General features: G+C 40.9%; 1 protein-coding gene and 1 long non-coding RNA gene across 4 annotated transcripts in view; both read right to left on the minus strand.

Moving 5' to 3' along the window:
* LOC116563444 (suppression of tumorigenicity 18 protein) overlaps positions 1-22,462 on the minus strand; it is a 309,774-nt gene extending 287,312 nt beyond the window's left edge. The window contains exons 1-2 of one of the 2 annotated variants that reach the window (XM_032296061.1): positions 22,265-22,462; positions 21,908-22,032 (exon numbers count right to left, since the gene is read on the minus strand). The gene's annotated coding sequence lies outside the window, so the exon portion shown is untranslated. Of the gene's footprint in view, positions 1-21,907; positions 22,033-22,264 lie in introns of those variants that run through there. The other variant, XM_032296064.1, reaches the window with a different exon arrangement.
* Positions 1-22,462, minus strand: part of LOC116563447 — a 241,191-nt gene extending 218,729 nt beyond the window's left edge. For both annotated transcript variants that reach the window (XR_004274398.1, XR_004274396.1), the window contains exons 1-2: positions 22,265-22,462; positions 21,908-22,032 (exon numbers count right to left, since the gene is read on the minus strand). This is a non-coding gene — a long non-coding RNA (uncharacterized LOC116563447). The remainder of the gene's footprint in view (positions 1-21,907; positions 22,033-22,264) is intronic.
* Positions 22,463-25,704: the final 3,242 nt, after the last annotated feature.

The following is a 25,704-nucleotide window of genomic DNA, read 5'->3' on the forward strand; positions in this document are numbered from 1 at the left end:
TGATGGTGAGGGTGGTGGTGAGGGTGGTGATGGTGAGGGTGATGGTGAGGGTGGTGGTGGTGAGGGTGATGGTGAGGGTGGTGGTGGTGAGGGTGGTGATGGTGAGGGTGGTGTTGGTGAGGGTGGTGATGGTGAGGGTGCTGGTGAGGGTGGTGATGGTGAGGGTGATGATGGTGAGGGTGGTGGTGAGGGTGGTGATGGTGAGGGTGATGGTGAGGGTGGTGGTGGTGAGGGTGATGGTGAGGGTGGTGGTGGTGAGGGTGGTGGTAGTGAGGGTGGTGATGGTGAGGGTGGTGGTGGTGAGGGTGGTGATGGCAAGGGTGCTGGTGGTGATGGTGGTGGTGATGGTGAGGGTGGTGGTGATGGTGGTAGTGGTGAGGATGGTGATAAAGCAGGTGGTGATGGTGCAGATGGAGATTCTGGTGGAGATGAGTGGTTCGCTTTACTGGGAAAGTAGGACACAAAGCGTGAGGTCAGCAAGACAGATACCTACCAAGAGTTTAATAATAGGGAGGACATTGCCTTAATATAGCAGAAATGAGACCCATGTGGAATTAATGGCCTTAATATAACAGATAAAATTTCAATATTGTTACTGATGGAGGGTCTTGACTACAAATCCAGAATTGGACAAAATGCACAAACAAAGCAATGAAAGAATAAAGCAATGAAAGCACAGATTTATTGAAAGTATACTCCAGAGTGGTGGCGGGCTAGAGCGAACAGCTGAAGAGCACTGGTTACAGAGTTTTCTGGGGTTTAAATCACTCTAGAGGCTTCTCATTGGTTACTTGGTTACACCCTATGTAAATGAAGGAGTGGCTCATGAGCAGTCTGATTGGTTGCAGGAGGTGACCAATCAGGCTGAAGGGAAGTTACAAAGTTATACATAAAGACTTGGCCCATGACCAGTCTGACTGGTCTGATTGGTTGCGGGAGGGGACCAATCAGAGGTACTTTCTATTTTTCATCTGCAATGCTGTGTAAAGGGAGTAGCCTCTGATCCTTTGTTACTTAGATGTGGAGCGGTTGGGTTTTCCTTTTGATTCAGTTGTGGGAAGTCAGCACAAATTGGCCTTAGATTCCCTGCCTCCAGACCCTATTCTCCTGCTTAAATATGGAATTGACTTTGGGTGGACAAAGTTCTAAGCAGGATTAGGCCCTTCTGAGAACCCTGAAATGGCACTTTCTGTTCACTCCAAGGGTGGCTCTGTGGTGCAATTCACACAGCTATTAAAATTAATTTAATCAACTCAAAATAGGAAAGCGTTATGAACGATGTATCCTTCTCTGCCATTTTCGGAAAATATAGTCAGTGATGCCCAGACCTGTGGCACAGACCCCTTAGAGTCCACAACAGGGGAGAGAAATGTAGAGCAGAGAATAACACGTGTGCAGCCAGCATCACCATATATACTCAGTCCTGAACTGGTGTCCTCAAAATGCACTGCAATGTGTCCTCAGACTGCATTGAGCAGTTTCCCATGGTCAATCATTTTCTGTTCACTGACCATGTAAAACTGCAGATGTGCTCCTCTCTAAAAAACTGTTACTACAAAATAAAGTCACACTCAAGAGGCAGTAATTTTGCATATTTATGGGCAATGAAAAAATGCATGAGGCCAGGCACAGTGGCTCACGCCTGTAATCCCAGCACTTTGAGAGGCTGAGGCAGGAGAATCACCTGAGATCAGGAGTTTGAGACCAGCCTGGCCAAGATGGTGAAACCCGATCTCTACTAAAAATACAAAAAATTAGCTGGGCGTGGTGATGGGCACCTGTAATCCCAGGTACTCAGGAGGCATGAGGCAGGAGAATCTCTTGAACCCAGGAGGTAGAGGTTGCAGTGAGCCGACACCACGCCATTACGCTCCAGCCAGGGCGACAAGAGCGAAACTTCATCTCAAAAAAAAAAAAAAATGCATGAAACCGTTAATAACGTTCTTTATTTAAGGCATCCCTCCAAATACCACACACGTGTGCATATGCATAACACAAGCTAAAGGCTACTGCCAAGATCATCTAAGTGTAATTCTCATCATATCTTCGTACTCACAAATCTTCAACAATACCCAGTGGGTCTGGGGTAGGCTGTAAGCCTCAAAACATACAAAAAAATTTTCCAAAATCTTCCTTAGTGCTCCTTCCCCCAAAACGTGTGCCCCATGAGAGCTGCACAGGCGTCCTGTCTTGTTTCCCAATCCCCCTCTTCCACTTCCTTTTTCCTAAACTTCTTCATGTCTCGGATTTTTTTTTAATCTTAGTAATTCCTATGTTCTCTGTAAGACAAGGAGACATTCCTCGAAGCTCCCTCTCTTTAAATAGTGTAGGAAGGGAAGTCAGAAAACAGCATTTACATTTCATATTTTAATTCTGGCCACAAAATGAACACCTAGCACCTGATATTCTACCTGGGTCCTTTACTATATCCTCACCCACAGAGCTGTGTTTGTTTCTCCAACTGTAGTATAAATTCCTTAAGCAATGAACCTTAGAACATTTGCTAAATGAATAAAAATTTTTACCTTTTTCAAAACCAGTCTTCTGTGCTTAGTATTAACTGTTGGCTTTTGAAAATGAACATGCTGATCAAGTGAAGGGGAAAGAAACTACAGAAACACAGCAGACGCAATGATTCAAGACACGAGAGTGGATACGAACCAAGAAGGGAACATTTCCGGAACCATATGGCAAGGAGGCCGGAAAGTCTATAATGTGAGTCACGGGGGAAGTCTCTCCTTGGAAAAACTCTATCAGAGAAAGCCTATAATTGTGGATATCACAGAGCGTCCTGGCTGGACTGCAGCAGGACTTTTGACTTCTTTCAACGTAGGGACCACCACCATCTCCCCCGGACGACAGCACTTCACTGAGCATCTACTATGTCCAAGTACTTTTCTAAGGACGGGGGTAGATCTGTGAGCAATAGAGACACAGTCCTCGGCTTTGTTCATTGAGCATATAAATAAACAAGAGGAATCAAACATATTACACTGGAGATTGATAAGTGCTTTGGAAAGCAAAGAAACAAAACTGCAAGTAGGCAGAGCTGTTAAGAGCAGGGTAGGACTTGCGGATTTAACAGGGTGATCCAGAAAGACATTACTGAGAAGTTAGCATTCCAATCAGGAAGTGAGGGTTAAAGAAATCATGAAGATATCTAGGTAAGAGCCCAGGAATCTCATGGGGAGAGCTGGATTGTGGTTTAGGTGCTAGAACCATGTCTGGTGAATGTGCGCTTCCAGGGTTAGAGAGAAGCCAAATCACAGACACTGGCTTTCTCGTGGTCCAGGAGAAAGAACTTAACCTGAGGAAGGGAGGAAACGTACATGGTTACTGGGATCCAAATACAGAAAACCGTGTTAATGGTGATGGCGACTTCATACCCTGCCTGGCCACTGGGCACACCTGTCCCCGGGGATGAGATACCTGAAAGCAGTATCCTTCACAAAATGGAAAGTGCTCTCCAACCTAAATACCTAATTTTTGGATTCAAGCAAACGTGATGGGATAGGCCAAAACATAATTAATCTAAACCTAAAAACTGAACTGATGAGCACTTTTACATAATTATTAAAAATGATGAGTTGTTTATGGAAATTGCAAAGTATGCAAACACACAGAATACGTATGCCCATATATTTAAATATACAAAAAAAAGGCATAAAAAATAAATGGTAGACAAAATTTCTAACTCTTTTTTAAAATGAATTTTATTGTATTTCAGGTTTCCCACATGATATTATAGGAAACATATAGGTAGTAAAATAGTCATCATAGCGAAACAGATTAATGTGTCTTCATCTCATGTAGTTACTTTTTGTGACAGGAGCAGTTAGAAACTACTTATTTACAAAAATCCCTAATACAATTTTATTTACTATAGTCTTCATGTTATATTAAGTCTGTAGACTTGTTCATTCTACATATTGACTACTTTATATGTTTGACATATATCTCCCCATTTCCTCCCCTACCCTCACCCCTAGTAACCACTAATCTATTCTCTCTGTATGTATCTAACGTATAAGAGAGGTTACATAATATTTTTATTTCTGTGTCTGCTTATTTCACTTAGCATAATGTCCTTCATCTTTATCCATTTTGTGGCAAATGGTAGGATCCTCTGTAAGACTGAATAATATTCCTTTGCTGTATTAGTCTGTTCTCACGCTGCTATGAGGAAATGCCCAAGCCTGGATAATTTATAAAGAAAAGACGTTTAATTGATTCACAGTTCCACATGGCTGGTGGAGGCCTCAGGAAATTTACAATCATGACAGAAGGGGAAGCAAACATGTCCTTTTTCACAAGGTGGCAGGAGAGAAAAGTGCCAAGCAAATGGGGAAAATCCCCATAAAAATCATCAGATCTCATGAGAATTCACTCACTAATGAGAACACCATGGGGGAACCACCCCCATCTAATTACCTCCAACAAGGTCCCTCCCCCAATATGTGGGGATTACAATTCAAGATGAGATTTGGGTGGGGACACAGAGCCGGACCATACCAATTGGTAAATATATAACACATTTTCTTTATCCATTTGTCCATCAATGAACACTTACGTTGTTTCCGTATCTTGGCTATTGTGAATAATGCTGCAATGAATATTTGCATCATTCACATCTTTACGAGATGGTAAATTCATCTCCTTTAGGTATATACCCAGAAAGAGGATTTCTGGATCATGAAGTAATTCTATTTTGAATTTCTTTGGAAACCTCCACACTGTTTTTTGTAATGGCTGTATCAATATACATTTTCACCAATAGTGTCCTGTGTCCCTTTTCTGTACACCCTTACCAACATGTATCTCTTGTCTTTTTGATAATAATCACCCTAACAGGTCTGAAGTCATAACTAATAGAATTGTGGTTTCAGTTTGCATTTCCTTGATGACTAGTAATGTTGCGCACATCTTCATATATATGTTGGCCATTTTTATGTCTTTTTTGGAGAAATGTCTGCTTAGGTCCTTCACCCATTTTTTTAATATTGGGTTATGTTTTTCTGCTAGTGAGCTGTAAGAGTTCTTCATAAATTTTGGAAATTAATCTCTTATCAGATATGTGGTCTGCAAATATTTTTCCTGTTGATTGCTTTCTTTGCTGTGCAGGAATTTTTAGTTTGATATAGTCCTATTGATTTATTTTTACTTTTGTGGCCTGAGCTTTTTGGAGTGATATCCAAAAATATCACTGTCCATGACCAATGTCAAGCAGCTTTTTCCTTCTCTCTCTCCTAGGAGTTTTATGGTTTTAGGTCTTACATTTAGGCCTTTTACCCATTTTGAGATTTTTGTGTATGGTATAAGAGTCCAGTTTTATTCATTTGTGTATGGAAATCCAATTTTTCCAGAACAATGTTTCCAATAAGTCTCTCTTATTGAGGAGACTGTCCTTTACCTATTATGTCCTCTTTATGCTCTTGTCAAAAATTAGTTAACTGTATATGCTTGAATCTATTTCTGGGCACTCCATTCTGTTCCACTGTCTATGGTTCTGTTTCAGTACCATATTGTTTTGATTATTGTAGCTTTGTAATATAATTTCAAATCAGGAAGTATGTCTCTAATTTTATTTTTCTTAGTATTGCTTTGGCTATCCAGGCACTTCTGTGGTTTCATACAAATTTTAGAGTTTTTTTTTTTTCAATTTCTGTGAAGAATAACATTGGAATTTTGACAAGAATTTCATTTAATCTGTATATTGCTTTAAGTAGGGTGGTCATTTTAACAATATTAGTTCTTCCTATCCATGGACACATTTATTTGTGCCTTTTCCAATTTCTCTTATCAATGTTTTACAGTTTTCAGCATACAAATCTTTCACTGTATTAGATAAGTTTATTCCTAAGCACTTTTATACTATTGAAATGGGACTGTTTTCTTGATGTTTTTCCAGCCTGAATGTTATTTGTGTATTGAAATGTAACTGATTTTCTATGTTGATTTTATAACCTACAAATTTACTGAACATTTATTAGTTCTAAGAGTTTCTGTGGAATCTGCAGGGTTTTCTGTATATAAAATCATGTCATCTGCAAATAGAGATAATTTTTCTTCTTCCTTTGTCATTTGGATGCCTTCTATTTCTTTTCTTGTCTGACTTCTTTTGCTAGTAGTCAGCACTAGGCTGAATGAAGCAGTAAGAATGGGCATTCCTGCCTTGTATCAGATCATAGTGGAAGAGCTTCCAGTTGTTCACCATTGATCATTATGTTAGCTGTGGGTTTTTTTTACAAATGGCCTTTATGTTGAGGAACTTTTCTTCTCTACTTAAACTGTTAAGAGTTTTGATCCTGAAAGATCAGAAAATATCCTGAACTTCAAAAAATGTTTTGTCTACATCAATTGAGACACAGAATTGAGATGTCAATTGAGAATAATCATAGTTATTTTCCTTCACTCTGCTAATGTGATGTATCACACTGATTTGTGTATGTTAAACCAAACATGCATGCCAGCAATAAACTTGGTCATGATGTATAATCTTTTTGATGCATTGTAGAATTGGGTTTGCTAATATTTTATTAAGGATTTTTGTATCACCATTCTTCAGAGACATTGGCCTGTAGTTTTCTTTTTCTGTGGTGTCTGCCTGGCTTGGGTAGCAAAGTAATATTGCCCTCATAAAATATTTTTGAAAGTGTTGTCTGTATCTCTATTTTTTGGAAGAATTGAAGAAGTATCGGTAATAATTCTTCTTTGAATGTTTGATAGAATTCAGCTCTGAAGCCGTCTGGTCCTGGGGTTTTTTTGGTTGGAAGGTTTTTAACTCCTTCTTTATTCTCTTGATTTGTTATAGGTAAATTCAAGCTTTCTATTTCTTTCTGATTCAATCTTGGTAGGTTATATTTTTTCTAGAAATTAATTTTTCTCCTCTAGGTCATCCCATTTGTTGGCATACAATTGTTCAGAATAGTTCCTTATAATTCTTTTTATTTCTGAGGTGTATGTTGTAATGTCTCCACTTTCATTATTGATTTTACTTATTTGAGTCTTATCTCTTTTATTTCTTAGGTTAGCTAGAGGATTATTGATTCTGTTTATTTCTTCAAGGAGTCAGCTCTTGGTTTTATGAATTTTATCTATGGTTTTTCTGTGCTCTATTTGATTTATTTCTGTTCTGATCTTTATTATTTCCTTCCTTTTGCTAACTTTAGGTTTCATTTGCTGCTCTTTTTATAGCTCCTTGAGGCATATTGTTAGACTATTTATTTTGGAGCTTTCTTCTTTTATAATGTAGGCATTTATTGCTACAAATTTGCCTTTTAGAACTACTGTTGTTGCAGTTCATAGGTTCCAATATATTATGTTTCCATTGTCTTTTGCCTCCAGATATTTTTAAATTTCCCTTTTGACTTCTTCTTTGACCCATTGGTTGCTCAGGAACATGTCTAGTCTCCACATATTTGTGAATTTTCCAAAATTCCTCCTGCTACTGATTTCTAGTTTCACACTGTTGTGGTTGGAAAAAATGTGAGATATAATTTTAGTCTTCTTGAATTTGTTAACACTTCTTTTGTGGACTGACATAAGGGCTTTCCTGAAGAATGCTCTGTGTGCACTAGAGAAGAATGTTTATTCTGCTGCTATTGGATTGAAAGTTCCATATATGTCTGTTAGGTCTATTTGGCTTAAAGTGAAGCTCAAATCCAGTGTTTCCTTATTACTTTTATGTCTGGTTGATCTATCCATTTTAGAAAGTGGGGTGATAAAGTCCCCAGCTATTATATATATTGCTATCTAGTTCTTCATTCATGTCTATTAATACCTGCTTCGTATACTTAGGTATTCTGCTGTGTGCATATATACTTACAATTGTTTCTCTTCTTAATAAGTTGGCCCTTTTACCACTAAATAATGACCTTCTTTGTCTCTTGTAACAGTTTTTAACTTGAAGTGTATTTATCTGCTGTAAACATAGCCATCTCTGCTCTTTCCGTTACTATTTGTGTAGAAGATCTTCTTTAATTCCCTTTCAGGCTATGTGTATCCCTAAAGCTGAAATGAGTCTCTTGCAGGCAGCATAAAGTTGGATGTTGGGTTTATATCTATTTAGACACTCTGCCTTTTAATTGGAAAGTTTAATCCATTTATATTCAGTTTTTATTGATAATAGTTATTATTGATAGATATTGACTTAACTCCTGCCATTTTGTTAATTGTTTTCTGGTTGTTTTATAGATTATTTTTCCTTTCTTCCTCTTTTGTTGTCTGCCTTTGTGATTTGGTAATTTTCTGTAATGCTTAGCTTCTATTCCTTTTTCTTCCTTATTTGTGTATTTGCTATAGCTTTTTGCTTTGTAGTTACCATGGGGCTTACATAAAACATCTTATAGTTATAATAGATTATTTTAAGATGATAACTACTTAACTTTGATCACATACAAATACTCTAGACTTTTAACCTCTCCCTCATCATCTACAATTTATTTTTTTGTTGTCAAAATTTACATCTTTTTATATTGCATATTTCTTAGCAGCTTAATGTAGCCATAGTTATTTTTGACCATTTTGATGTTTAACCTTTATATTAGAGTTGAAAGATTTACACAACACAACTACAGTAAAGACATATTCTGCATTTGACAGTGAATGTGCCTCTACTGGTGAGTTTTATATTGTCATATATTTTCATGACAGTAATCATCATCCTTTTGCTTCTGGCTGAAGAACTCCTTTAAATGTTTCTTGTAAGGCAGGTCTAGTAGTGATGAATTTTCTTAGCTTTTGCTTCTCTGGGGGAGATTTTATTTTTCCTTTATTTCTGAAAGTCAGCACTACTAAGTGTAGTATCCTTGGCTAACAGGTTTTTTTTTTTTATTTCAGCACTTTAAATATATTGTTCCATTCTTTCCTGGCTTGCAAGGTTTCTGCTGATGAATCTGCTGATCATCTAATGGAGATTTCCTGATGTATCATTTGACATTTTTCTCTTTCTTCTTTTTTAATTCTCTCTGTGTCTTTGATTTCTGACGTTTTGATTGTAATATGCCTCAGTAAGACCCTCTTTGTGTTGAACCTGTTTGGAGATAATTGAGCTTCGTAAATCTGCATGTCCATATTTCTCTCAAGTCTTGAGAATTGTTCAGCAACTTGTTTGTTAAATAAGTTTTCCATGCCTTTCCTCCTCTTCTCCCTCTGATGATCCCATACTGAAATATTTGTTTATTTAATGAGCATCTCATAAATCCCATAGATTTTCTTCACTCTTTTTCCCCCCAACCAGGTTATTTCAAAAGACATCTTTTCAAGTTCAGAGATTCTTTCTTCTGCTTGGTCTAGTCTGCTATTGAAACTGTCAATTTTTAAAATTTTATTCATTGAGTTATTCAGCTACAAGATTTCTATTTGGTTCTCTTTTATGAGAGCTATCTCTTTGTGGACTTTCTCATTCAGCTCATGAATTTGTTGAATTGTGTATCCGCATTCTCATTTCCTTAAAATTCTTATTTTTAATTCCTTTTTAGGCAATTTCAATTTCAATTTCTTTGTGGCCAGTTACTAAGGAATTATGGTCTTCCTTTTGTGGTGTCGTATTTCCTTGCTTTTACATATTTCTTATGTCCCTACATTGATGCCTGTGCATCCAGTGGAGCAGTTGTCTCTTCTAATTTTATAGAGGGGCTTTCACAGGGAAAGACTTTCATCTGCAGATGAGTCCTAGGGTGTCAGGTCAGCAGGGTACTTGGCTCTGGTTCTGAGTGGCTGCAGTAGTGTAGTCTCTGTGTAGCTTCTTCAGCTGTGACCAACATCAGCAATGACTGTGAGTACCTCATGTCTTAGACTCTAAGAGTTTGTGCCAGTGGTGGTGGCATGGTAGATTGTCAGGGTTCTTGGTGGCAAGGGCATTAGGGGCTCTCCTGTTATTTCCCACAGTGGGCACCCTTAGCTGAAGGGATCCCTGTTCGTATCAGATGTGACATGGGCCACAGGCAGCCACAGCATCTCTGTGTTCAAGGGCACAAGTGATTGGAATGGCTGCAGAACTGGGGTCCTGGGCTCAGTGTCTTGTTGAACTACCGTGGCACCTGTGATGTGGGCACAGGTTCATTCTCGGAGGCACAGGTGGATGCATGTCTCCCACCAAGCAAAGGACTGTGACTCTGAGGCATTCCCCAGTAGCTTGTGCCCAGGGTTCAGGGATGTAGCTGTGACTCTAAGCCTGGAGATCAGGGCACAGCATTGGCATGGCTCCAGGGAAGAAGGCATGTTCCAGAGGCTCAGTCCCCAGAGAGCAGGGGACAGCTGCAATTCAGGTCCTAGAATCAATAGGGCACAATGGCAACTCAGGCATCAGAAGTGAGGGTACTGCATAGTGATGACTGTAGTCCCAGATCTGTGGAATACAGTAGTAGGTCAGTCCCTGTGAGGCCAGGTGCAGTCGCAGAAGGACCCCAGAATAGTGGAGCACAGCTACAGCTTGGGCTCTGGGAAGCAGGTGCCACTTCTGAGGGAGATGTGTGCCTCATAAACTGAGACTCCAGAGGGCTGACTCAGATCCAGGAAGGTAGGGCACAGCAGCTGTTCAGCCCAGGGGTGGGGCAGCATGGCTCAGCCAAGGCTCTGTTTCTCTGGGGGCCAGTATGCCACATCAGCTCAGCACTGTGGGGTGTGGCTGCCCTGCTGGGCTGGGACCCAGGTGCCTGAGATACAGACTGCCATAAGACCTTGGATACCAGGGATGTAGCTGCTCTCCTGGACCAAAGTTCCAGTTTCCTGGGGGCAGGACATTGGGCTAGTTCAGGCTCTGAGATGCATGGCTGCTCCACCGGGCTTGGCTCCAAGTAGCTGGGGCTGGAGCACAGTAGCAACTTGAATGGGGAACATGTAGTGGCTTCTGGGTAGCTTGTTCCCAGGGGATAAGGACTTGCTGTGGTTCAGCTGGGGAATGTTGACTACCATGTTTGAGATCATGGTGCAATGGTGCTGGGCCTCGGGGATAAAGGGATACAGTGGTGACTGGACCCCAAGCAGGACACACTCCAGCAGTGGCTCTGGCTTTAAGATGGCACAGTGCAGTAGCAGCTTGGTCTACAAGAGGGGAGGCACAATGGAAGCTCCTCCTTTGGCGCAGGGCAGCTATGCGAAATCCAGGCAGCTCCAGGGTTTCTGCCATGCCTGCTGTACTCCCACACTCATTCAGCCATTCTGGTCAAAGTGTAGTTGTTTATTCATTGTTTATTCATTTTTGTGGGGCTGGGCCAGGACATGGGTGTTGGGCAACTTTAGTCAGCCACTTTGCTGATGTACTCCTCTCTAACTCCTAATATGATTGTGAGTAATTTAAACATCAACAAAATTAATCGAGAATTAAACATGTCTTGGTAAATTACAAACTGTAAGGCAAAAAGAACAGAAACACTGGTGGCCACATACCAGGCTTTTCCTTCCTAGCAGATACCAAACCTGGTCACTGATGGAAAGGGTTCCTGATCTAACATTTGATGTAAATCTTCTAGTGCCTACCATTATATCGAAATAGCATAATAGTTTGATTTTCGGTCTGGCTATCAGGAAAATCACACTGATTATCAGTTCTGAACAAGATCTACTGTCACTTTGCTATAAAAAGTGAAGACATATTAAAAATGTATGACAATCTCAATAGAGAAGAGTAGTGCTAGAAGAAAACTTTCTAAGCCATCATTAATTAAAAATAGATAAATTTGATTAATCACATTAGAAAAAGATTGGATTAGCTTTCCATTCTTTCTGTGGAAAATATTACAAGAGCATTGGCAATAAAGAGGTGCTCAAAAACATATTAAAAATAATATAGAAATAGGCCAGGCACAGTGGCTCACACCTGCAATCCCAACCCTTTGGGAGGCCGAGGTAGGCAGATCACTTGAGGTCAGGAGTTTGAGACCAGCCAGTTGGAGACCAACATGGCAAAACCCCATCTCTATAAGAAAATACAAATAATAATAATAATATAGGAATAGAAAGGCTGTTGGTCAATAAAAACAATTTTAAAATGAAAATATTATCTGTAACTTGTTTTGCTTTCAATATATGTCTGCAATTTTAAATGTGTAATTTATTGTAATTATATTTACTCATTCTAAATAAATATTTGTTCTGGAACCTAAATTTGTATTTATCATTTTGTATTATTATCTCAAAAAGGGCCCCCACAATTTTATAAGCTTCAGGCTCCCCAAATACCGCTCTGCACACAGATAATTGTCTTAAAATTTGTTTGCAGTGTTTTCCAAGTCATTACTATGAATTTGACATCACACTGCTCTGCAGTCATAGAAATTTCCTCTCAGGACATTCAGATGCCACAGGTGCATTATCAATTCATCTTCCTGGAGAATCTGTCTCAGAACATCCTCCCTGTTCCATTCCGCACCGGCTGGCTTCTAGCTCTACAGAACTATCATCCTCAAAATTCCCTCACCCACATTCTGGGATCCCGCACCTCTGTCTGGTAATAGATCCCTGTTTCCTGGATCCCACATTTTCTTCCTTTTCAGTTTAATCCCTCAGTTTGGTGGAGCATATCCTTCAGTTGCTCTGGAGATAGGAAATCTGGAAGTTAAAACATTTTTGACTCTTGCATATTTTCAACCATCTTTATTCAGCCTTCCCACTTGATTTGATAGTTTGGCCGTGTATAAAAATCCAGGTTAGACCTAAGTTCCACTGTTTGTGTAAGATAGTCCTAACTCATTATATTTTGTGATTTTTCCTCTTTAATCTCTCTTTTTCTCTAAGCTTAAAGAATCATTGTTATGTTTTGTCCTCAGAACAAAACTACAGGTGTGCCTAACTGTATGTGTTTTCATTCTTCTTGTAGACAAACCCCGTCAGACTAGAAACTTGAGGCTCTCACTTTCCTGGAACTATCTTCAATTGCTTTGTTGTTGATTTCTTTCCCTTAGTATCCAATTGTCCTACGTTTTTCCTCCTATATTTCAACTCTATACATTTTCTCCATTTGGAAAGAAGGTTCCTCAACTTCACCTCCTAATGTTTCCATGGAGTTTGTATTTTGCCATCATGAAATACAATTTTAAACATAATAATTTTAAAAATCATTTTTTTAATTATTTTTATTTCCAAGAGTTCTCTTGTCATTGTTCTCCAAGTGCCCTGTTCCATGATTGTATCACTTTGGGGACATTAATAATATGAGCTCTTCTTCTTTACCATCTCCATGTCTTTCAAGCTGCTTTGCTGTTTGCCAGTTTTGCTTACTCCTCATTTCTCCTTGGGTAGCCGGGGACATTTAAGAGTGACGTATTGGATGGCTGATAGGGCTCTGGGTATGGTAGTGGACTTGTCGACTTGGAGAGCTGCACTGGCAGGTGGTCTGCCACTGTCAGCATCTCCAGGAGCTTTCTTCTTGGGTGCAAATCCCAGGAGGGGAATTTCTGGATGATAAAGACCTGGCTGCTATTCTTGCAGGAGGCCAGCAGGGGGAGAGAATGAGGATGGGAATCTCAACCTCCAGAATGCAAATATTCACTCAATCCACTTGACTTGTGGGTGTGTACACTCAGGTGAGGCTAGGGTCCTTCAGCAGAGAAACCTTCTTGTATTACCAATTCCAAAAAATAAACATGTGTCATCGGCTTCATCTCCTGCTCGTCTCCTGCACTATGTGAGGGAGGGAATATTGAAGATTTCCCTCTATTTCTATGAATCTCCAACCTCCAATCAGGCTCCTCTATGTCAACTGCCTCACTTCACTCTCCATTTCTAAAATTATCAAATACTCCCAATTTCTTAGCTATTGGAAGATTCTGCCCTACTGATTAGATTGGCTGTCAACTTTCCATCTATTGTCTTTAGATTTTGAGGGTCCTGCTAAGTTATTTACATCTCATTCATCGATACCCTGGCTTCCAGGCTTTTTAAAATTATCTTTATTATTTCTGTGGGGATTTGGAAAAAAGAAAAAGTACATGCATATGTCCAATCCACCATCTTTGCCTGGAGATGCTCCAGATGGATTTCAGAGATACAACATCTTTTACATGTTCCATTCTATTTTACTTCTGTTGCCTTTCCTTCACATTGTTTGTTATTCTCTCTTTTCTGTTCTCATTTTTGTAATGTTTTCTTTGGTCTCCAGGAGATTTCCTTTCTTGCATGCTTATTTGACCTGTACTGCTTTTCAACTTGTGTTGTCTTTTTGAGATAATTTGGATCAATTCTCCTTTATTTACCACGTGCCCCACCATCTCTGACACCCACCCATATGTTCCTTGGAACTCAGGCTGGGGAGTTGGTTATTTTCCATTCTCCTACTCTTGTTGGACTTGACCACATGGGGAGGAGTCAGGAGCTTCCCCTTGGGTTTAGGAACTTGGGGTTGGTGGACTGGGATTCTTCACTTTAAAATTCTGCATCAATGCTCTGGCTACATCCCTAGAGGCACGTTGGGCCCTTCCCACAATTCAGTGGAACCACATTCACACAATCTGCTCCAGGCCTTCCCTTACCCTGTTTCAGGTTTTCTCCCCAGGGATCATATAATTCCCTTCCTCATGGGTGGGGAAAGGGCAGGAAAACCAACAGGTTGAGGTCCTGAGCTGCTCTACAGCAAGGGAGAAAAATTTCTCCTGGGGTCTTCCCCGCCTTCATCACTTTGGCCTCTGCGGCCTAAAGAATTGTGTCTTGCTTGATTTCATTTTCCTTTCTGCTATTTGCTAAGATAAGAATTAGCTTTGATGATTCTGACCTTCCTACCTCCTCTTGTTCTCCATCTTTTCAGCCCAGGAAAAACACTGAAGTTCCGTACTCAGGGATCTTCTCCTTTCCTTTGCCATTTGTGAATCGTTCCTATCTTCTCTGCAAGCTGGGCAATGGTGGGAAAGTTTTTCAGGTTTCATCTTCTCGCCTCACCTCGCTCAAATGTCAGGGTGAGGTGAAGTTTTGTCTCTTTCCCTGGTCTCCACTTTCAAAGTTTACAAATCATGGTGCAATGTTATAATAAATTTTTGATTTTTTTAAGTGTTGTTTTGTACTTTTAAAACTTCATTCTATTATCTTACTGTGGACATCACCAGTGCTATTTAAGGATTAATTTTCTTTTCCTTTTTTTTTTTTTTCCAGACAGAGTCTTGCTCTGTTGCCAGGCGCCAGGCTGGAGTACAGTGGCGCAATCTTGGCTCACTGCAATCTCCGCCTCCCAGGTTCAAGCAATTCTCCTGCCTCAGCCTCCAGAGTAGCTGGAATTACAGGTGCACGCCACCATGCCCAGCTAATTTCTGTATTTTTTTTTTTAGTAGAAACGTGGTTTCACCATGTTGGCCAGGATGGTCTCGATCTCTTGACCTTGTGATCCACCCCCCTCGGCCTCCCAAAGTGCTGGGATTACAGGCGTGAGCCACTGCACCCAGCTTAAGGATTAATTTTTAACATTTTCTTTCTGAAAATGTTGCCAACTTGTTTCTTCAGTTTCCTCACATACAAAATATGGATAGAATAATGCCTACCTGGCAGAGATGTTGTGAAAATACAATGAAATAAGTATTGTGAGGCATTCTGTGTGTTCCCAGATTAATAATGAAACCACACAAGACTACAGCCTAGAAACCAGAGACACTGTGTCTCTCTGGACTAATAGTACATCACTCAACAAAGTCAACAAAGATAGGTAATACCAAATGGCAACCATCATAATAATAACTGATCCAGGAAAGGATCATCAGCAGATACTAAAATCAATGAGAGTTTTAAAAACCAAAATATTTACATACCCCAAAATAACTTTTTACAAGGTAAAGTTCTTATAAAAGGAAAAATCGTGGCTTTGCTATGATGAAGTACAGTACATGTCATCATACCCAAATGAACAAACTAGTAATGTGGCAAATCTATCTGTGTGCTTCCTGATATCCAGGACTACAAAGAACACAATATTACTTCTATGGAATTCCTGCCAAAATGAATAACTTGAATCAAATCATGACGAAACATCATAAAAACCCAAACAGGAAAAATGTACAAGCTAGCTGTTGTCTCTGTCCACAAATGTCAGGCTCATGAGAGAGAAAGACTTAGAAAATGTCCCTGATTAAAAGAGACTTAAGAGGCCTGACAATGAAATACAGTGCATGGTCCTGCATTCAAGCCTGGACCACAGTTGTTTTGTTCTGATTGTCTTTACTGTGATGAATATTATTGTGTCAACTGGTAAAATTTGAATAAAGTGTATAGGTTGTGTTACTGTTAATTTCATGACTTTGATCTTGTATGGTGGGTATGTAAGATTAGATACATGTGTTCAGGAACATACCCTGAGATGTCCTGCAGTAAAGGGGAATCACATCTGCAACTTATCACAGACATTTCATCATGAAAAACAGAAACATACATCTAAATATACGCACACACATACATACACACGGAAATAGAGATGGATGATAGGAAGCAAATGTGGTCAAAGGTGAACACCTGGGGAATCTGAGTGACCCAGGAATGATTTATGCTACAACTTTTGTACTTATAGCTTTTTCTAAGTTTGAAATTGTTTCAAAATAAAAGGTTTGAACAATCAGTACTAAGGCGTAAACCCCCTAGAGACAGGTCTGTTTCTGAAGCCGCAATGAGGAAAGTTGTGGTTTGGCATTTACATCCTAACATCAACATTTAGTAGCTTTATGATCTTAAATGTTTATCCTTACTTCTCTGAAAATCTCAGTTCCATTTCTGTAGAATAAAGGTAACAGGAACAACCTCTGAGGGCTTTTGAGAGAATTAAGCGAGACGGCACATTCAAAGCACTGAGACTCACCCTGCACAGAGAATGCTCAGATATTTGTTGCGAGAATGAATGACAAGCACCGCCAAGAGGGAAGGAGTCGGGGCAAGGGCTGTTCCCAGGCCCAGGAGCACATGTTCACATCACTCCTTCCCCGGTCTCATATCAGAGCCAAGATTTAAGAGATGAAGGCAGGCCATGTGACAGATAAAGAAGGAAGGAGGAAAAGAAGGCAGAACCAGATGTGACCCAAAGACTCAGCACTGTTTTCCAGAACTGACCTCAGGAGAAGGTGCAAAGCAGAGCTGTGGGGATGCAGCCAGGCAAGTCCCTCTTTCCCTCACTGCCCCCTGAGCATTCTGAGAAATGTAAAACTAACCCATCATTTGATATTTCTATCACTTCCCCATCTTTATTCTCAAACTGTAAGTATCAACTTATCTGAATTTTAACCAACGTTTTAGAAAAACAAAATCCCCAAAGTTCTAGTGGGGGTTTAATGCTCAGACTTTCTCTGTAAGATAAACAGTAAAAATATCTTTTTTAAAAAAATGATTTTTTCCAGATTCTTCCAAGTACTCAAAACAACATGCAACCCCTAACTTTAAGTTACCTTGTCTAGACCCAATTACTGTTTTAACCAGTCGGTATGTTATCACCTCAGAACTGTAATTATGTTTATGCCTTTTGAACAAGCTGATGAAAAGAAGCATTTGCTTAAGGTTCCCATCAATGAATGCAGAGCTTAGACTAGTCTTTAGCTTATACAAACGTTATGCTTATTAATTCAGAATATTCATTCAGTTATTGAAACATGATGACAAAACTGTACAGTGAAAGACTGATTCTCTATTATCCATGTTAGCATTGCACAGAAATCCTTTGGCTCAGGAATAACTGTCCGAGACTCAGGATTCATATATCTCTTTGAATTTTTAAAACGGTGATTTAGGTATCAAAACTGTAACATCAATGCTCTGAATACACAGATTATAAATTATCAAAATAAGTCCATTCTGATTAAGAACTCTCCAGCTGGATTTCAGCTTAAGAAATTCAAGCACTGCCTATGTGGAGTCCAGTCCACGCCAACAACCACAGCGTCCTTTTTAATTAAAAGCCAGTGAGATGACTCATGCCACCTGTTTCATTGACCCTGCTATATTCCTATTTCGGTCAGGGTTCTCTTTGGAGGATGAAAACTTTTATGAAAACAAATAGAAATATTTATTCAAATTGATTACTACTATTTCACATCCTGACAACTACATTTCCTACTATAAAATCATATGTTAATTGTAATAACCCAAGGATTATTCAAAGTGACAATCGCAGTGGCAAATGTAGCTGGTAGAAGGGCTAGTAGCTAGAGCAGTTATTGCATACTTTCACATATCAATGGAAATAGCCTTTCTAAAATTTGTTATCGACTCATAAAAGTAGATCCTTGAAAATCTGCCTACTTAGATACATTTCAATGGAATGTTTACATCTCAATAAGTATATTGAACAAAATGAAATATAACAAATCCAGGGAGAAGAGAATGGTGAGGGGTGGGGGAAGGGGTGGTCACCATACTTTTATGGCTGGATCTAGATAACACATGATTAATTGTTGCAGCTCTCTAGACTTTGAGTTCAATGTGGAGCTGATAGAGAGACTTCTGCAGAAGCCCTGTACTCAGACAGCAATCTGCTCCCACTTACAGAGCTTACCAGTGGGATTTGCAGGCTGTCCATATTATATTGCCTTATTGGCCATCATTCTAGTCACTCATCAATCAGCTGTGAAGACAGAAGTCAAAATAAAGGGGAAAAAAAGGTGATGGTGTAGCTGCACTGTCTGCCTAGGTGAGGTGAAACCTTTCCTTTTAAACACAATAAAGAACGTAATCAATGTTAAGCAGAGGAACCCTTCACAAACCACAGTACCAGAGATTCCAATTACTGCCTACTCTGTTGTTCAGAAACTCTTTCTTTAAGCAAAACGCAACAAGGCTCTAACCATGGATTCCCAGTGGGTTATGTGAGAAACAAGATGTGGAGAATGATTCTCACAGGCCAGCGGGCATGTGAGTCAGCTGGGGTCCTGAGGCATCTCTCAGAGATTTGGGGGCAGTCACTTCCTGGTGGACAGGCGATCAGGCCTTGAAGGAGTCCTTGGGGACACACAGGGTAAGAGTTTGGGGCTCTAGGAACTGTGAGAAGAGTTAAACAGAACCCAGAACACATGATGTGGCTTGTGGCCTCCCCCCAAATGCAAATGAGAGCTTGACAAACGGAACCCGCAGGCACCCAGCTGAAGTCTTAACACCCAAGCAGATCCTTTTGTGAAATCCATCCCTCTCTTCACCACGTCATTCACATTAGCCTGTTACATGAAGTCTTTTGTGTTTTTCCTTTTGCTACACACATGACTCATACAAGGAAGCAAAGTGAGCTAAGAGTTCAAGGGCACTTTTGACTAGAACCAGATGAATTGTTGCAGTTGCCTGGGAAACCTCTGAAGACAAGCATACTTGATATGTCAAATATCTGAAGTTAACATGAGCCAAAGTCATCTAGAAGGTAACTCCAAGAAAGCTAATGGCATAAGAGGGACGCTTGGCTTGTAAAAGTAGTTCCAATTTGTTATGTGCTCATGAACTTTTGAAAAGAGGAAAGGATTTTATCATCCTAATTAGCGTAGAAGAATGATGGTCTTAAATGCTAACTTTCAGATTACAAAATAAAATTTAGTGAAAAGACATTTAGATCCCCTAAACATTTATGCATAGACCATGAAACTAGAGTTTTATAATAACCATGGAACAAAATATAACATGTTCCCACAGAATTGTCCCCTCAGATTCTTTGGAATTCTGTTCCAGTGTAGTGGGTTTTTCTTCCAGACTGCCAGTATAAAATGTGTGTCTGAGGTAGAGTATCACATGTGTTTTATTATAAAACAAAGAATGTTTTCTGTGGCAATTCTGAGAAGAAAAAAAATTAACAAGTAAAACAATGGACTTTCGTTTTGCATCAAGGACATATGCATTTAATGGGAAACTTTCTAAGCTGCATTTTGCTTCGAATGCTCTGTTGTGTAGGGATTCTTAAGCAAATCTGAATTTGTGATTTTTGCAATATTTTTATCAGAAAAAATCACTCCGAAAAGTTGCATAATAAAAAGTTGTGCACATGACTAACACTAGGCTTCACATAGTCTTTTGTCATAAAATAAAAGGAAAATCGAAGTGAAAACATCTCTGATGACCTCAGGGAATTAAAAATCTGTCCCTTGCACCTCAATCCTTCCATATTGAGGGGCCCTCTTCGAGATTAGCATGTTTGGGGAGTTTTGTTATTATTTCAGAGATCTATGACTTTGGAGGAAGACGCTGTCCAGAAAGAAAATATCTACTTTCATGCAGATATTTTCACTTCAGGTGTCAAGACGACTGTCTGGAAACGCCTCGCAGAGTTCATTGCTCTGCACTGCCCTCTGCTGGTCAGCCTGTGTAAACGGTTTCCGGAAAAAAGTCCAGGGCGGACATCGTTTCTCTCCTACATTCCCACCCCAATTCATCAACGCGTTGCTCAGAGGTCTGGATTTCCTACGGGGCGATGTACAGAGCTGAACTTAAATTCAAATCCTTTAAAGGAATAATCAAAATAAAGCCTTTTTTATCTTGGAATTTTTTATTTTCATTTCGTGTTGGAAATAGAGGTTTTCTCAGTCAACGCAGTCACAAACTAAGGACTCTGTCTCGCTTAAAAGGTTTGGTTACACAGTCAGAAGAAAAATGATGTTATTTTTTTTTCCCATTTATTTTATTGCATTTTAGGTTTTGGGGTACATGTGAAGAACACACAAAATTGTTGCATAGGAACACACGTGGCAGTGTGATTTGCTGCCTTCCTCCCCATCACCTACATCTGGCATTTCTCCCCTTGCTATCTCTCCCCAGCTTCCCACCCCCCACCGTCCCTCCCCTATTTCCCCCCAACTGACCCCAGTGTGTAGTGCTCCTCCCTGTGTAGGACTATGTTGCTAAGAACGTCATTTTTATCTAGGCCGCATGAACATGGCTTACAAAAGTATCATTTCTTTGGCATAAATTAGTTAGATTGATCTGAGGGAGCCATTCCTGCTAATTTGACGGCAATTTACCTGAAATAGTTAGAAAGATCAAGGCTCCAAGTTGTAGGCAACAAATGCAGCCACCAGTTGTGGGAAAATCAGAAGCTCTCCCCGGCTGGAACACCGCTGTGAGCCTCACTGCCTGCGCCCCTCCAGTACAAGTGCTTTCCTTAACCACAGTCATGAGACAGAAAACTACACAGTCCTGAGAACAACAGCTAATTTCTATGCGAGCTGGAGAAACAATCTCGTCATAGTGCTAACATTATGTGTATATATCGTACCAACAAATAAAAGTGATTATTATGCTTTGCTTAAGAAAATCATCTACAGTCCCAAGTACTGCGTAGTGACCAATGCAATCTTTGTCCCTCTGAGCCTCCTTTAAACACCCATTCAAAAGTCCCAAATAAGGTTCATTTTCAGCAACCGAAATTAGCTAGAGATTTTTTTAAATCTTATGGCTCAAAGAAAGAACCATGAAGTTTGATTCCTCAGAGCCCACGTTCCAGTAAACAGTCATATAGCATGCATATGCTGCAGGTCTCCTATAGCGACAAGCAAATGGTTCAAGTACTCAACGTGTCTCCATATTTGATGCTTATTATGTGAAAGCAACAGATGTACTTCTCATCTGAGCACAGAAGAAGCGATGTTTTAAAAAATCCTAAATAGAAGATGAGTCAGTCCCAGTGCAAATATAAATCTAAAAGAAATTCCATACCGTACAAGTGACTGTTGCAATATTAAATACATTGACTTTTTAGCAGAACTGTCTGCCGAGTATCATACTCAGTCAGATGCCCTCAACCTGGTGAACACGTCTTTGGCTGCTCCACAGCCGGCATTAAAAACAACCCAGGTGGCCACCGATGGCCACGGAGGACACAGGGCTTCCATGCCCATGCCCAGGAGACAGAGTGGCAAAAGGTGAGCCTTCCATCCTCCCTCTGCCCGTCCCGCCCCAGTGGTATGTGTTTTCTCTCAAAGTTCAACCCAGTGTGATGCAATAAAATAACCTAAATGTACTTTTTCCAATATTTTTTTCTTACCTTTACCTGGTGAATGTCTACAGGTGTGTCGAAAGTTATCTTTTCCTGGATGTGTTCCAAAATGCTCTTATGCTATTTCTCTTAGGATTTCTCCACGCTGCCCCATTCAGAAATTTTATTATTTTCTAAAGAAGGAAAAAAAATGTGACATGAACATTATCATAAGAAAACCATTGATTTTCAATCAAAGCTACACAAATGCCAAACCAATGTGAGTATCACCTTCCACAAAGCTACCAGGCACTGGTTTTTGTGTGGGATGATGCCAGGAATCTCTCTTCATGTGGCTTTATTAAAAGCCATGGTTTCTGAGATGTCAAACAGCCACAGTTACCTCAATCATTTTTTTCTCCTTACCTCTAGTATTCCCGTGAGGTCACATTCAGTTAAAAACATCCTGCCCTTCTCCCTACAAAAAGGTTCCATAGAATCAGAACGCAGAGGCGCTGCAACTTGCTAACTTTGCTCTGTGTTATTTACCAACCGCACAAAGGAAATGCTGTCTATTCAGAACTCATTTCAAAACTCTTTTCACTGAGAGTGAGCGAACAAGCGGGCTCATGTCCCGAGCCCAGTCACATCTCCAGCGGTCCGGTGATGGCCGTGGGGCCGGCGCCGAGTGGCACGGCCTCTGCGTTGACCCACAAGGGTCTGTTGTCCACGCCGCGCGGACCACACAGGCCGATGGGAGTCAAGAAAGGAGGAGGGGCGGGGGATCTTGCACTTTCTCATCCCGAGTTTCTTTGCTTGTTTGCCCCAAATATCTGGCGGGAGGCAGCCCTCTCCCCTCCAGGCGCCTTCATCCTGGACGTGCAAGATGTCCCTGCAGTGACAAATACAGAATCTGCTCGGTGGGCCTGGGTTCGAGGCCCGACCTCATCACTGGGTTACGGCGTGTGGGTAGGTTGTTTAAACCACCTGGAATTCAGTTTCTCTTTGTGTTATGGTGATAGTGATTGTACCTGGCTCACTGGGTTTGAGGAGTAACTGGATTTTAGGACAGACTCTCTCTCCGTCCAGCTGAGGCTGCAACAGTCAGATCTTGGTAGGAAAGTTACCCTCCCCACGTGCCACAGAGTGCGGAGGAAACAGCACAGGGACTTCTTTAACGACTCCGGATCCCTCAGCCAGATCATGGAAATGGAAAAAGCTCAGATTAGAAAGAGGAGTTTCTAAAGGGACCTCCTTGACCTCCTGTCCCACGTTCCCAAGGCCCACGGAATAGGGGCTTCAAGGCTTTTTCCTGCAGCTGGGAGACAGGAGCCGGCCACACAAACCCAAGCAGACCATGTGGCAGGGTCTGTCCCAGAATCTGCCTAAGACAGCAGAGGAGGTGGCAAACAGCTTTGGGGGCAGAGCCAGAGGCCATGGACCGATGCAGGCAGCACAGACTGCACCTGCTGAGTGAGGGTGGGGTGGAGGAAGGAGGAGAATGAGAGTTCCCAGGAAAAGTTGTGTGTCCTCGGCCCGCAAGAGAAATCCTGTCCAGCTTGTGCAACCAGGGATCCTTGGAGGTGGGAGGAGACCCAGGCAAGAAGGGGCTGGGGGTCATCCACTAGACAGCCAGGGCTGAGGAAGGTATCCTATCATCCACTGACGACCTGAAAGAAGGGAGATACACCCACCAGGAATGAGGGAGCTGCAAGAATAAGGGAGCTGCCGGGGGCTTCCAAAGCCTCAGCGCTCTGGAGAGTCCATCATAGAGAGCTGACCCAAACCATCTGCCAGATCAGAAAATAGGACACCAGCCAGCCAGGTTAGAAGAGGCTGAATTTCCTACCTCTCCTTCCTGCATGCACCCAACATGCGCCCTACGACCATAGCAGTTGCGCTGAGATGGCATAGGAGCAGGGGCAGGGAGAGAGCTGAGCCTCCTCCTCCTCAACCTCCCCCCTCACTGCAGGCACAGACAGGACATGCAGGGGCGGAGGTAGCTAGGCCAAGATCAGTTTCTGATTATTACATGGGACCAGACACTGTTGAGTGCTGAAATGAAACTGCTTCTGTGATTCCAGTTGACCAGAAGACTTTCTGGATTGAGAGTGGCAGAAGAGCCATGGGCCTGGCCAGAGTTTTCATCCAGAGGTCATGGATGTTGGGCCCAATGAGTAAAGTTTACCAGAACAAAAGAACAAAATTTAGTTGTATTTTGGCGCTGTTTAGTTGCGTTTTTTTTAACGTATCAATTACTTGAACTGCATATGATAAACTCCTCTGCTGGACTGGAAGCTGCAGGAAGACAGAGACCCTGCAACTTCTGTTTCTTGAGATTTCTCCAGAGTCAAGGACCTGGCCCATGGCAGCCAGCTAGCTGTCCTGCCTGTTCTTATTTGGCTGTTTTATTTTAAGCTATGCCTATTGATTTTAGTCTTTCTAGAGTAATCTAGATCAATATATTTTTGCTCAAACTTCTTGACTGCCTCTAAGACATTCCTAACACTACATTAGTTTTTCTTTATGTACCTTCTCCAAAAGCTCTCTCTCTCTGCCCCTCTGTCTTTCAAACAACCTTATATATCTGTAACATTATACCGCATATAGAAGGCACAAGTTGGGTCTTATGCAAGATCTGATGGTTGGCAATCAAAAGAAGACTAATCAAAGAACACCTCAGCAAGCTTACTGGAGAAGCTCAAGGCACATCACAAAATCCATCAAGATTTTTTTCTTGTGAGTTTCTCTTTGTGGATCAACATTGATCTTTTTTCCAGAAAAAGAAAAAAACACACCAGAACTTTTTCCAGCCGTTCCGTTCCTTTTACACCCTACCCCATCCCACATGCTAAAGAATTTCCAAGAAGGGCTTCACCAGCTACTTCTCCACTCTGGGTTGCAGATAAGTTCAAGTATTTTGAATGGCACAGAAGCGATTTCTCTTTGGCCAAAAGAGAAACTCAGGGGAATGAAAAAAAATCAAAGGCAAGCCTACTTGTGAGCTTCCCAAACTGAGCGAGTTTGGGTGCAGCATATGTAGTCTCAGTTTTGGAAACCACAATATGCCATTCATCCCTAACTAGATGACGGGACAGAAATGTTGTTACTGAACCAACCAAGGAAAATATGCTTGCTGATTACCCAAAACAAACTTGCAAAATTCAAATTTTCAGATGGGAAAATTCTTCTTATGTATAATTTTGAACTATGTTTTTTCACTTGCTAAGTGAAGATGAGGCATATTTGGAAAGATGAGGCTCTTACCTGATAATATATGAATCAAGAACAAAAACAATGGTTGCTTAAGAAAATTCCAGAATAACTAAGCAGAATTTCTTCCTCAAGATGAGAATGGGTGTGTGTGGAGAAAGAGTGGGTAATGTCAAGGATACCGACATTAAAACACAGACCTTTGGGGCGTGTGATTTGGTTCAGCCAATGAAACACAACTATTGATTCCTTTTGTTACTGAAAACCTTTCATCCATTCATTAGGGAACCCCATTCACAGCACCTCTTTCCTGGGCTGTAATGCGGTCTTCTCTCCTAAGAGCTGATGTTGAGGCCCAGGTAAAGCTGACAAAGAAAGCTGAGGAATTTCCACTGGGGCCACCCCAGGGGCACTGCCTTGGGAGACACAGCCACAGGGCCTTCCTACTGAGGACAGCCTCTTGACTCAGCTCATTCTTTCTAATTCCCCATCTCCCTCCTCACTGAGAAAAAAAGCCATAATAGAGACTCTTAATCCGTCCAAATACAAATCCTACTTATTTGTCCATCAGTTATCTCTGGACTTCCAAAGCACATCCACAAAGCATTTTATCTACAGGTACCTATTGTTGAGGGCTAGAGTCTTTGGAGAAG

This window comes from Sapajus apella, unplaced genomic scaffold (genome assembly GCF_009761245.1).
Source record: "Sapajus apella isolate SASKATOON/1434 unplaced genomic scaffold, GSC_monkey_1.0 scaffold35, whole genome shotgun sequence".
Classification (NCBI taxonomy): Eukaryota; Metazoa; Chordata; class Mammalia; order Primates; family Cebidae; genus Sapajus; species Sapajus apella.